Consider the following 13,978-nt stretch of genomic DNA (forward strand, 5'->3'; position numbering starts at 1 on the left):
GTAGGATTAAATTCCCTTTTGAAAGTTCAAGCCCGTTACAACGTGCTGGATGTATAATAAAAGGCTGCTTCAGCTAACCCTCTCTTGGTGCATATCTGATTCTGTTAAGACGCCCTCGTTCCATCCAAACTTCGATATCCATTAAAATATTATACTAAGTAGTATATCATTCTTGCGAATCTGAAAGGAATTAGGTTAAACGATTTGCCATAAAAACAGGTGCTGATCGCTGCGAAAAATATAAAATTTATTTTTGTATTTCTAATGTTCAATCAAAAATCTATTGCTTTTTCAAAAATTTTTAAGTTTTTCGATTGTAATATCCTACATTTTGTTTTGTCGGAATATCGATTATAAAAATCGATCTGTGTTAGTCGGTAATCCCAGAGCATTCGTTGTTAGTAAGGATTCTGGTTGTTCGGAAGTTCATTATGCTGAAATGTGTGTAAATAAATTATCACTCGTCTTTTATTTAAAAATCTGCTATTAGTTGATTTTTTTTATTAATTGACAATAAATTGTCATTGTAGCCCATGTTTTTTGTGTAATAGAGGTGTAAATAGGTAAGTTATTCGATTTGAGTACTGTCCTTTGATATCTTTTTTATTTGTTCTCTTGTATGTTATTTGTTCATCTTATGATACTGGCATTTAATTAGTTATGCTATAGTTTAACCTACATTTCATTTAAATGGTATTACTGTTACTTGGTTCCTCAACTTTTTTAGGGGCCGTTCTTTTATTTGAGGTTAAATGCGGTAGAATAAGTATCAAAAGAAAAGGTTATTGAGACCGGTTACAATATTTTTAAATTAGTAGTACATTATGTATTGTAGGGTGTCACCAAGAAGTATTACTAAGTTTTAACATTGCAGGTAGCTTTCAAATTTACACATGTGTAAAAAGCATGACCAAATGTGGTTGATTTTTTAAAAACGAATGAGAAACTATTTAGAAGCGACTACGTACAGTTACTACTACGAAAATATGTTTTACAGTTCTTTTAACAGTTGTTATGCCGTTCTATGCTCAGCAGTGTACAGATGATGCCAATCGTAAAGTGGTTAAGAAGCAGATATTGTTTGATGGTAAAAGAACATTTTATGGAAATAATTTTAATACAATGATATAATAGTGTTAATAAAAAATGTCTAATGGTAATAATGTTAAACCTACTGCGCTATTTTTTTTTTATGTTATTTTGTTGCCCCAGTGAGGTGATTACAATTTTTATTGGTTGATTCTGTTTTGCAGTGCCCCAATACAGGTCTTTTTGTTTGTGAATGAATGTGTATCTTGTTTGTGTAATGTATAAATTGATACAAAAAACAATCTGACCAAAAATAATTATGTAAGAAGAAAGATAAACTGAACATGTGTACAGGATTTTACATCTTTGAACTTTTAACAAACAGATAAAAATTTGTATAAGATGTTGACTATTAATAATGTGAACAATATATGGTATTTATGTATTAGCCTGTTGACCAATAAATTGTACACTTTTTGGGTATTGTTAATATCACCTGATATAACCATTATATTACCACTTTTATAACATTTGTATTTATTTATTTTATAAATATAATTTAACCAAACTTAACCTATGCTCTCTTTGCTTGCCAACCTTGACTAATTAACACAGTAATTTTGTATCTAAATAATAAATTCAGTAGTTATTGCAGTTATTTATTATTTAAATAATTTCAAAACATTACTGTTAATTAGTTGAGGTTAGCGAGCGTTGGTTAAATTTGGTTAATTTATATCTACAACTATAAGCAGTAATGCTTATATTTTTTAATATGTAAAATATGTTAATAATCCTGTAACTTAGAAGTATTTTCAAAGTTATGGGATCATTTTGGTTATGGTCGTTGACCCAATATATATATATATATTCATTTTTTAAACATGTCCTGTATGTTAAATTATAATTAGTATTTATAAACCACTAGATCACACATATAAAGCAAGATTGATCGTACCTTCAATCTAATAAGGCCTTTTTAAATCCTTTAGATTCATCATCAGTTATTAAAAATACCACTGTTAGCATTGAGCTACTTCGTCAACCAAGTCATGACTGATTAAAATTATTAGTCAGATGTTAAAATTTTATACAGGCCTACCAATTTAAAGAGATCATCCTGCTAAAAATTTACTTGAAATTTTTATATTTATAAATATATTATTTCTCCAAATGCTCCAGTATGTTTTTAACATTACAAATTTGTAGTTTTAAGATTATTTACAAAGTGTAAATTTTTAATGTCATTTGAAATCAACAGATCTACCATATGACAGAACCACTCATATTTTTTAGATATAAACATAAAAATTAATATTAATAACGACATTGAAACAAGCATATATAGAAAACCTACCAACAATAATACAACCATTCATAAAAATTCAAATAACCCATTTTTACATAAGAGAAGTACTTACTATGTTATGACATAGAGTTGATATTTATTCAAATAACAATGAGATTGTGTTAAATAATGAACTGGAATATATAAAAGAATATAGCTTTATAAAATGGCTACAATAAATCTTATATTGATAACATTTACAAGGGAAATTTAAAGAAGAAATATAATAACAAAAGTACTATGCTTATTCCAGTGAAGTGGTCTAAAAATTATGATAGAAAGTATATTTTATACAATTATATAAACAAAAACACAAATAAAATAGTGAATGTTTATAATAAAGAACGGCATGCAATTGCATAAAAACCAGTGAATAATATTTCAAAAAAATTCTTTAATTATAACTATTTACATTTTTGACAAATTTAACTTAAGTGGAATATATAAAATTAAATGCACAGACCTGCAATGCCATATATATAGCAAAAACTGATAGATTATATAAAGCAAGATTCTCAAAACATCTAAGAGCATTTGAAAATAAAATTAAAATTTTGCAAATATGACAGATCACTTGATTTTAAATGAATATAAAATTACAGATTTAGTAAAAAATCATAAAATATTAAAAATTTGTAACATTAAAAACAAACTGGAGCATTTGGAGAAATATTATATTTATAAATATAAAAATTTCAATTTAATAAACCACCAGATAAACTTTGAACAAGATAATCTGTTTAAATTGGTAGGCCTGTATAATAGAATTTTAACATTGACCAATAATTTTAATCAGTGACTTGGTTGACAAAGTGGCGCAATGATAATGATAATTGTGGTATTTTTAATAACTGATGATGAATCTAAAGGATTTGAAAAGGCCTTATTAGATTGAAGGTAAGATCAATCTTGCTTTATGTATGTGTATCTTGTGGTTTGTAAAACAAAATATATATATTTAATTATTTAATATAAATAATATATTACAATTAATTATTAATAGGTTGGTACTATTTTATTTATATTTAATAATAGTCGTAAACACCTTATGGACATGACGTTACATTCTTGTTGATGTATAAATAATTTTTTATTTTTTGACAATCAACTATTATGGACATAACAATTTTAATTAAAAATATAATTATATATGAAGAAGTTATATATGAATTTTAAATTACATCTCCTATGAAATCCCTGATGATGGAGTAGTGACTCTGAAGGTACTAGGACATATATATAGAAAATTGTTGGTAAGTGGAAACTATAATTTTTTACAAAATATGTATAATATATTGTATATATGTTTGTGTGTGTGTGTGTGTGTGTGTGTGTGTGTGTGTGCGCGTGCACACACATACACACCCATGCATACACACACACATAAAATGAATGCATTTTTTATAATGAAAAAAAATGGGACATTAAAACAAGGAATCACTGTGTTGGAGATTGGCCTTAAACAGAATTCACATCCAAATATAACAGACCATGTCTAAATTTAATCATTCATTTCATTCTAAATCTCGTTCACACTCAAAAACTAGTACCCAAAAATCTGTTACTGATATTACTACATACGATATTTTTTTTTTCTGAATTTTTATGGGCATCGACTGCTAAGGTCGTTAGCCCCCGTCACAATCTTTAAAAGAAACTACTATCACCATCTGGATCGTCATATGTAAGGGTGTAAAGGGCCCTTACATTTTATTTAAAAACACAAACTACACAAAACATTTAAGACATAAAGACAAGGACAATCACAAAACACTTATGGGGTGTAAAGGGCCCCAATATTAAAATTTGAGATAGGTTCCCAAAAGACCATTAAATTAAAATTAAAATTAAAACTTATCCTACCATATCTTTCTTTCTTTCTTCTACGAGTCTCATTTATAGTTTGTTTAAGCACCCTCGAGGCGACCAGAACCGCCGTTGAGCAGTATATCAGTCGCGCCAGGGTGCCGTGGCAGTTGAATCCTTCTTATAAACAGGCTATAGGCATGCACAGCGGACACCCACAGCCTCGCGCCCTCAATCCACCCTTGAGGGTCCCCCATGCCATCATCGGACACACCCCGACTCACTGCTCTTGAATGCAGGTGAGCCAAAATGGCCTAGGCAAGAGGGCTACCTCCCGTCACTATACGTGCCACGTTTCGAGACTCCCTTATGTATATATGCATACATTTAAAATTAAACTTATCAATACCATTTTTTCTTTATATATATAAGCTACCGCTTAGAGTTTCTTTTGTCACTGCTTTAAACTTTCATTTTTATAGACTTTTAAGAAGTCCACTGGTGTGTAAAAATGCAACTATATTTTCTTCATTTCCATTATCCAGATCAGCAGTAATATTATTTCTAAAACGGAACCTCTTTCTGAGGTCCTCATATATGGTACACTCTTCTATAAGATGCTTGATTGTCAGTGTTTTATTACAAACACCGCACATTGGTCTCACTTCGCCGGTTAACAAATATAAATTTGTTAATCGCGTATGACCGATTCTAAGTCTGGTCACCGCTACTTGTTCACGGCGAGTCAACTTATAGTCGCTTTTCCATTTATAAGGAGAAGATTTTACTGTGTTTAATTTTGTATTTAATATCCTCCATTCAGCATTCCACTTGTTTTTTACTATGTTTGTTAGACGGTTTTTAACATCTGCCACTCTTACAGGAAATGCATCCAAAACATTGCAGACTGTTGCCTTTCTGGCAGCTTCGTCTGCGATTTCATTACCTGTAATACCAGCATGCCCCGGAGTCCATACAAATACGCATCGCTGTCCTCGTTGTTTTAGTACGTATAAAATGGACAGGATGTTTGCAATTAGGACATCCTTATTGTTCTTGTTCTGAATTGCGACGAGTGCACTTAATGAATCGGAACATATCAGCACTCTCTCTTCGCAATAGTGTTCAGTGTAGCGAAGAGCTTGCTGAATTGCAGTGAGTTCTGCCGTGTAGACACTGGTCACATCTGGCAGTCTCCAAAAGTGGGCTTCTTCATTTACATATATCGAGCATCCAACACCATGTTCGGTTTTAGAACCGTCAGTATAAATTCTAATATGTTCTTCGTAACTACTGACGGTTGCCAAAAATTCCTGCTGGATGATCACTGCTGGTTTCTTTTTTATTTCTCCTTGATAGAGATCCAAACTTGTATTAACCGCTGGCAAGAGCCATGGCGGTATTTCTCTAGTAGAAATTGCCAATGTATCTGGAATGGCAATTTCATATTTATTTCTTAATTCGTGGTACCTAATTCCGGCTGGTCTGGAATAGGTAGCACGACGTTCGTATAATGCAGCCATGGGATGATTCGTAAACAATTTATTATTTATATGAGCAGGGAAAGCCCATATATTTGCTGCATATCTTAACAAGAGGATCTCTCTTCTATAATGTAGTGGCATTATTCCGGCTTCAGACATCAGACTAGCCGCCGGACTTGTGCGGAAAGCACCTGTTGCGTATCTTATTCCGCTATTATGAACTACGTCTAACTTTCTTAAGTGCGACTTTCTAGCGGATGAATATACGATACATCCGTAGTCTAGTTTAGATTGAACCAATGCTTTATACAATCTCAATAATGTATCTTTTTCTGAGCCCCAACTTAAGTTCGATAAACATTTTATAATGTTTAGGGCTCTTTTGCATCTATCACTCAAGTCCTGTATATGTAATCCCCATGTAAGGGATTTACTAGTCCTAAATACCTTACGCTGTCTTTATATTGTATTGGATTATCATCAATTGTCAACGCAGGACTTTGATGAGGAATTCTCTTCCTACAAAAGTGTACACAGCACGTTTTTTCTGTTGAGAATTGGAATCCATTATTCCTTGCAACTTCATTTAGAGCATTGATCGCTCGTTGCAATTTGCTCACCATAGCAGTCTACTAGTTCTACTAGTCTTAAATACCTTACGCTGTCTTTATATTGTATTGGATTATCATCAATTGTCAACGCAGGACTTTGATGAGGAATTCTCTTCCTACAAAAGTGTACACAGCACGTTTTTTCTGTTGAGAATTGGAATCCATTATTCCTTGCAACTTCATTTACGCTGTCTTTATATTGTATTGGATTATCATCAATTATCAACGCAGGACTTTGATGAGGAATTCTCTTCCTACAAAAGTGTACACAGCACGTTTTTTCTGTTGAGAATTGGAATCCATTATTCCTTGCAACTTCATTTAGAGCATTGATCGCTCGTTGCAATTTGTACCTCACCATAGCAGTCTTGTTGCTGGCATATACGATTGCCAGATCATCAACATAGACGCTTTTGCTGATTTCTACTGGAATGGCTAATATCAATTTATTAATGGCAATGGTAAACAAGGTACCGCTCAACGGCGAACCTTGCGGTATGCCATTTTCCAAGATTCTTTCACATGAATATTCATTGTTGACGCGTACTTGGAAGGTACGGTCATTCATGTAGTTGCTGAGCAGTATAGGCAGATTGCCACGAATGCCCCATTCATGTATCTGGAGCATTATACCATGACGCCAGGTCATATCAAAAGCCTTCTGAAGATCAAAGAAGACTCCGACACAATGTTTCCTTTTAATAAAGCTGTTATATATAATGTCCTCTAAGCTGATCATTTGATCAGTGGTAGAATGGTATTGCCGAAAACCTGCTTGATACGGTGATATCAGGTTTTCTTTTTCCAAAACCCAGACGAGTCGATTATTAATAATTTTTTCCAATATTTTCCCCATAGCACACGTCAGAGAAATAGGACGGTAGCTATTGGGGTCTGTTTTATTTTTCTTTGGTACTGGAACAACATGAGCTTTTTTCCACTGCTGCGGGTACGTTCCATCCCGCCATATTTTATTATAAAGTTCTAATAATCTACGCTTTGTAGTGGTATTCAGCTGCCTGATCATATTATAGTGGATTTCATCCGGACCAGCAGCTGTGTTACCTGATTTTTCCAACGCTTTCGCGAATTCTTCCATTTTAAATGGTACATTATATGAGTAATTATACTCAGTTCTAAAATTTAGTAGACCTTCGAGTTCTTTTTTGGTTCGAAAACCTTCCTCGTAGTTGGCTGTTTTGCTGGCCTTTTCGAAGTGATTGGATAACACTCTGCAATTTCACATGGAGTATCTTTTATTTCATCTTCATCTTGAAGGCTAGTTATGGGAGCAAAATCATTATGCCCACAAATCGCCTTCACTTTCCTCCAAACATCTGATGCAGAAGTAGTTTTGTCAATGGATGACACGTATTGCTGCCAGGATCGTTTTTTCGAATCTATCATAAGACGTTTTGCATACGCCCTGTATTTCTTAAAGGCAACAAGATTTTCTATACTAGGACGCTTCTTAAAGGCGTTATACGCCCTTTTCTTTCTTTTTATAGCTTCACTTATTTCATCGTTCCATCATGGAACGGGTTTCTTTGTAAGTTTCCCAGATGTTTTGGGAATATATCTCGATGCCGACTGAATTATTGCATTTGTTATGGCGTCGACATCGTCTCCGATAACTGGAGTTGTTTCTGGGAGTATCGTTCTAGCTGTGAAGCTCGTCCAGTCTGCCATATCAAATAACCATGTTTTAGAGACGGGATATGTTTTTCTTGTAACGGTTACAATTCGGTTACATCAGTTACAATTTGCACCGGGAAATGATCGCTTCCATGCAGATCGTCTATGATATGGAAGCTGTACCTCGGTGCTATCGATCCGCTTATAAGTGCAAGATCTATACAGGACGTCGATCCATCTCTGGCATTGAAAAAGGTTCCTGATCCGTCGTTTAAAATAATAAGTTCTGAATTCATCAGGAACCCTTCCAGTTCTCTTCCACGGGGATCTACTCGATCTGATCCCCAAAGAGAATTATGAGCATTAAAGTCACCCACCAGTAAAACAGGTGGGGGAAGCTCGGAAATTAGTCTTGCTATGTCATCCTTATTCCAATCAAAATACGGCAAGTATATGCTGCAGATAGTGACCTGGAGCGGACGCTTCATTCTAACGGCGACCGCTTGTAGGTTTGTGTTTAGAACAACCGCTTCGGTGGTAGCTCTAGTCGATGTTAATATAGCTACTCCACCTCTGACTCTTACATTTGGCGGTTGATCTCGCCGAAATATATCGAAACCTTTTAATTTAAAATTTTCATTTCGGCGGAAATTCGTTTCTTGCAGACATATACAAATCGGGTCTACATCATGCACCAAGCGTTGGAGCTCATGGATGTTTGAAAAACATCCATTGATGTTCCATTGTACAATCGACTCGCTAATTTTTAATTAAATTATGACCTTGGTTTTCCTTTCGGCCATCCTTTTTTTCTCTTCTTCTCCATATTGCGAACGGCATCATGTTCGCGGAGAACATCGTCGCCGGTGTAGCTTCCGGTCTCCGAATCGGAGACCACCGAAGCCGCCGACGACGACGGGCATGGATCGGCGCCGATTGAGAGGCGGCAACCTTGCCGCTCCCCGACACGGGGGGCGCACCGGTCACCGCCCGTGGAAGGGGGGGGGGGCACCAAAAAATTTTCCCCCTGTGAAATTTTTTGTGGCCTCTGAGGCTTAGAGGCCACTTCAGTTACAGGAGGCTTGGGAGCCTCCATAACAGACTCTGTAGCTGTCACTTTCTTATCTTCAACTAAAATCTCGCTAAGACGGACTTGGATATCAGGTTTAGTGTCCGTTTTCTTCTGTGCTGGAGCGACTTTTTGTTTTGCGGATGTGTCTTCAGGAGGCTGTACAATTATTCTTGGCTTAACCGGTTCTTTAGTGCTGAGAGGCTTCATTTTGTTTTCGATTATCCTCTCAATTAAGCCAGCCAAGGTAGGTGCGAGTTTGTTGATGATTACACTCTCATCAACAGCAACTGGAGCAGGAGCAGGAACAGCAGCCGCAGCCTGAGCATATGTTGTTGTTGCTCTAGGTCTGCGGGTGTTTACGATCTTTTTTGCTTCAAAGTAGCTGACTTTTTGCAGGGTTTTTACTTCCTGCACAGCCACTTCGTCTTTGTAAACAGGACAGTTCCTGGATCTACAGGAATGCTGTCCTCTGCAGTTTATACAGGTAGGAGGCTCCTTACACGGCTCTCCTTCATGAACTGCATCACCGCACACGCATATTTGCGGCCTCTCACACCTAACAGCGGTGTGTCCAAAGCGTTGGCATTTAAAACATCGCATTGGCTGTGGGACAAATGCCCGAACATCCAACCGATGTATGCCCGCCCTTATCTTCTCCGGTAAAGTAGGCCGGTTAAATGTAAGAACATGGGATGCAGAAGGAAGGACTTCGCCATTCCTTCTCATGTTCAACCTCCGACATTCTAATACTCCCTGCGGCGCTAATTCTTCTACAATTTCCTGCTCCGTACAGTTAAGAAGATCCCGACAGACCACAACATCCCTTGAGGTGTTGAGCGTGCCGTGGGGATCAACACGTACAGCTAGCTCTCCAATTTTCTTTAGTCCTAGAATCTTCTGAGACTGTATATCATTAACAGTCTCTACATGAAGTTCCGTGAAAGTTTTTCTTATTTCTTTAACAGGGCCTCCAGCACATTTGTTTATTTCCCGAGCGATGAGGAAAGGACTCACCTTCGAGAAATTACCTTCTTCCTTCGTGATAACCAAATACTTAGGTTTTGGGATGCTGCTCTTAAAAAAAGCTTTCTGCAAGCTTTTTCTAGCCTCAATCTCAATCCTCTTAATCTCCGTACTCTTTCGGCGTTTCGCCTCAGGCGAAACAGCCGGTTCTAAACGAGGGTGTTTGCGTGAACCCTCTGCCACGTTTAATTGTTCAGTTTCCATGAACAAATAATCCCTTCTGTAGTAAGGCTAGTCGCCGGGGTACACCCCCACTCCAGGGCTACCAACCCTGGAGGTCCGTTCCAGTACTCCGGTGGAACCGGCATATGTCCTGGCAGAGAGCGGATGCGCAGTCTCTGCACTGACTCCAGGCCCCTACACACCAAAGCTTTCAGGGCTCCCATGCTCCGAACATGGGCACCTTAACTACATGCTTGCCATCGAGGGGGGCATGTGGACGACGAAAGGTCTCCGTTACACCTGCAAATAACTTTGACCGTGGCCGCCACATCGCCAGCTCTAAAGGCGGTATTAATCCATTTCCGTAATCGTTAATAATGTCGTATCTGCAGGTGGCCGTAAAGTCCAGTCCTGTAATTCGGCCTATAGATGTAAATCGACCGAAAAAAGCATATCCGAGAAACAACACTCGGAACCTCGTTAGCCAGCTATATGTAATGTACTTGAGTACAGCTGTTGCCGCCCTGGACGTGGAACGTAGATGTTGTGTTCCGGACGTGGGGAATATCTACCTCAGGGCACATACGATATTGAATTTTGGCCTTTATATACTCATATAACAAATAATGGTTTGTCACAAATAAACATGCTTTCCTCCCTCCATAAACAATAAATTAAATTATAGGTTAGTATTTATGAGTAATTAAAATGTAAATCTTTATGAAGTTAATGATGTCCAATTGGTTAATTACATTTGTAAACATTTTTTTGACTAATGAAAATTTGTAACTTTTAAGCTGAATTCAAAAATGCAATGAGAATTTTTGAACACCCACAGTTTTTTTTGTGTTATTTTTGAATTATTGCTTTTGGGAGAGTACAAAATTTTTTTAAGGAATACTTTTATACAAAAAAGAGTATTATATATAATTTTAACAAAGGGATATAAAAATGGGGTATAAAATTAACATTATGGAGGCATTAGTCATATATCCATGATGATGCTTGTACTGCAGTTTCTGACATGTAAGCACAGAGCAGTCTCTTGAGTCATAAAATTAATACATAGTCATAACTGTGGTTTCATTCTGTTTTTGATACAGCTATTTTGTCAAGTGTGTTGTGTTAGTGAATAAATATACCAAGGAAGTGTGTAGATAGTCTGGATAACTTCAGTTATGATTACGGGGATTTGACATTTAAAGACCAATGATGAAGTTTGACTCCATTTAAAAAATATTATGAACTGTATTTTGGCTGTAAAGTTGGGTATCAAGATAAGAACTGGGCCCCTCATTATCTTCTATTCAACCTATGAAAAACTTTACAGACTGTGCTAGAGATAATTGGGTTATGAGTTTTGCCATACTGGTGGTGTGGTGTGAACCACAAGACCATTTGTCTGACTGTTTTACTGTGTTACAAAAAAAAAAAGAAGAAGTAGTAAAAGCAAACATACAGTGCAGTACCCAATTTACGTTTGCTTTAATACCAGTGCCTCAAGACGAGGATGTACTTTTACTACATCCTCCAACACATTTAACTTTGAAGATGAATCGCAGTATGAGATAGGTAGCCACAGAAGTTCAACATGAAGAGCAAGATGTTCCTACTTTTGAAGCATAATCTTCTTCCAATAAACCTCATCTGATAACTCAGGTGAATTAAATAACTTTCTTTGAGATTTGAACTTGTCAAAGAAACTTGGCAAATCTTTTAATATCTGGGCTGAAAGGTTGAAATCTTCTCCATGTTGACACTGAAGTTAGTTTCTTTCTTAAACATCAGGAAGAGTTTCAAGATTTATATTCTGAAGAAAATAGTTTAGTGTACTGCAACAATGTTTGTGCTGTGATGAATGCATTTGATCATGATAATAATTTTACAAAATGGAAACTGTTCATTAATTTTTTGAAAACTAGTTTTAAGACTTTCCTTTCACACAACGGCAACAAATCTTCTGTGCCCATTAGCTTGTGCAACTAACATGAAAGAAACATGGCAGTCTGAAAATCGTGTTGAAAAAATTCAGTAAAAGTACTGTTGGACTAAATGACAAGATTTAAAAGTTATTATGTTTATTAATAGGTTTGTTATTCTTGGTTATACTAAATTTTATCAACTTTTGTGCAAATGGGACAGCAAAAACAAGATAAATCATTAATATCAAGAAAGATTGGCTGAAGCACCTGCCTGAAACACTCACACCTAGAAAGAAAAATATTGTTTATCCTCTACTAATTAACTCAAAAATGATTTTTCTACATCCACTCTATACAAAATTAGGGCTTTTCAAAAACTGTTAAGGCAATGGGTAAATAATCTTGGATTTCATTGTTTGTAAGAAAAGTCTGTTTAGTAAGCAGAGTTCAAGTGTCACTTGTTTGCTAATTATCAGCTTCATTTTTGGTTACTTTATTACGCTGATATGTGGTTGTATATTTAGCTCAGTAACGAAGGCAATTAGATCCTCAATGATGTATAAATTACTTTATGATTTACTTTTGTTAGTAAGACTCTGGCTTATGATCGATTGTTATTATTCTTGAGAATAGCTCTCAGTTTTTGGGAGTGTAGTATATCATGTCAAATTAGCTGCAATCTTTCACTTGTTTGGTTATATTACCTAATATACCAATTATCTGCTATTACTTGTGAAAGGATTATACTTTTCTTAATTTTTCATTACTTGATTCAGTACATTTAAATGCCTTAAATTGTTTTGTTAATTCAACCTATTAATACCTTTATTGCTGTTTTTAGTAATACATTTTGTGCTATTGTTATTCATTTACCCAAATATTTTACAAAGGTATTACCTGGTGGTCAAAATGAACTTGTAAATATTTAAAATTTGGGTTGAATGCCCCTTTCAACTGCCGCAAACAAGTTTCTGTATATTTGTTTCCAAGTGAATTTATCCCTGAAGAAGAAAGATACCGACTGAAAATATTGAACTATAGGATACAGTTTTTATTTTAAAAAATCTGGAATTCATTGCCTTAAAAAAATTAATATTTTTGTTGAAAATAAACACTCCAGTTACAAAAGAAAATTATACTGTCATTCAGGATATTCTACATTTAAAAAAAAATAATTGTTGGAGAAAAATTCAAAAATTGTGTTATAGAGATCCTAAACACTTAATTTTAAATGAACAACAAAGTAATCTCTGAAGTGAGTATAAATAAAAAACATTTTCTTATATAAAAAAAATATATATATATATATTTGCAATGTACTTGTATTATTTAACATTTAATTTCTTGTATTTACATAAATCAATATTTAACAAAATAATCATAATTAATTCATTTTTTACTTAATAGATTGATATAGCGTATGTAATGCAATGTTTCATATAAGATTGTAAAAAAAAAAAAAAAATAAATAAAAAAAAGTAAATTAATTTGCTGCTACTTATTATTTGTCCCATTTTTTAATGAAAAGTTTGACAGATAAAAGTACCTAGAGAAATAAAACAGCAGAAATGTCTCTTTTCCTTGGTCCTTGTGGATGTAGTGAAGATGTCCCTGTGGATGTTGTTTCTTGTAGTACTGAATATAAACTGCAATTCTGGACTTGGTCTGCTGATGTACAATAATATGGCTCACTAAGGAAGGTGACAGGAAACCACTTCACTTCTCACTTTCCCTTGTAAGCTAAGCTTGAAGGGTGGCTTGTTATTTTTGTGAATAGCTATATTTACTTTGGATGTGACTTGTCATTTAAATTGAGTTACCTATAATCATTGGAATTAGGGCACCTTATATAAAACACATCAAAAGTTTAATGAATCATTGATATG

At 34.9% G+C, this 13,978-nt stretch overlaps 1 protein-coding gene across 4 annotated transcripts in view; it reads left to right on the forward strand.

The window, feature by feature from the left end:
• The first annotated feature begins 357 nt into the window (after positions 1 to 357).
• mRpL37 (mitochondrial ribosomal protein L37) overlaps positions 358 to 13,978 on the forward strand; it is a 47,465-nt gene continuing 33,844 nt past the window's right edge. The window contains exons 1-2 of one of the 4 annotated variants that reach the window (XM_075366214.1): positions 359 to 563; positions 875 to 1,087. The gene's annotated coding sequence lies outside the window, so the exon portion shown is untranslated. Of the gene's footprint in view, positions 564 to 874; positions 1,088 to 3,456; positions 3,631 to 13,978 lie in introns of those variants that run through there. The other 3 variants (XM_075366216.1, XM_075366213.1, XM_075366215.1) reach the window with 3 other exon arrangements.

Source organism: Lycorma delicatula, chromosome 5 (assembly GCF_047948215.1).
Source record: "Lycorma delicatula isolate Av1 chromosome 5, ASM4794821v1, whole genome shotgun sequence".
NCBI lineage: Eukaryota > Metazoa > Arthropoda > Insecta > Hemiptera > Fulgoridae > Lycorma > Lycorma delicatula.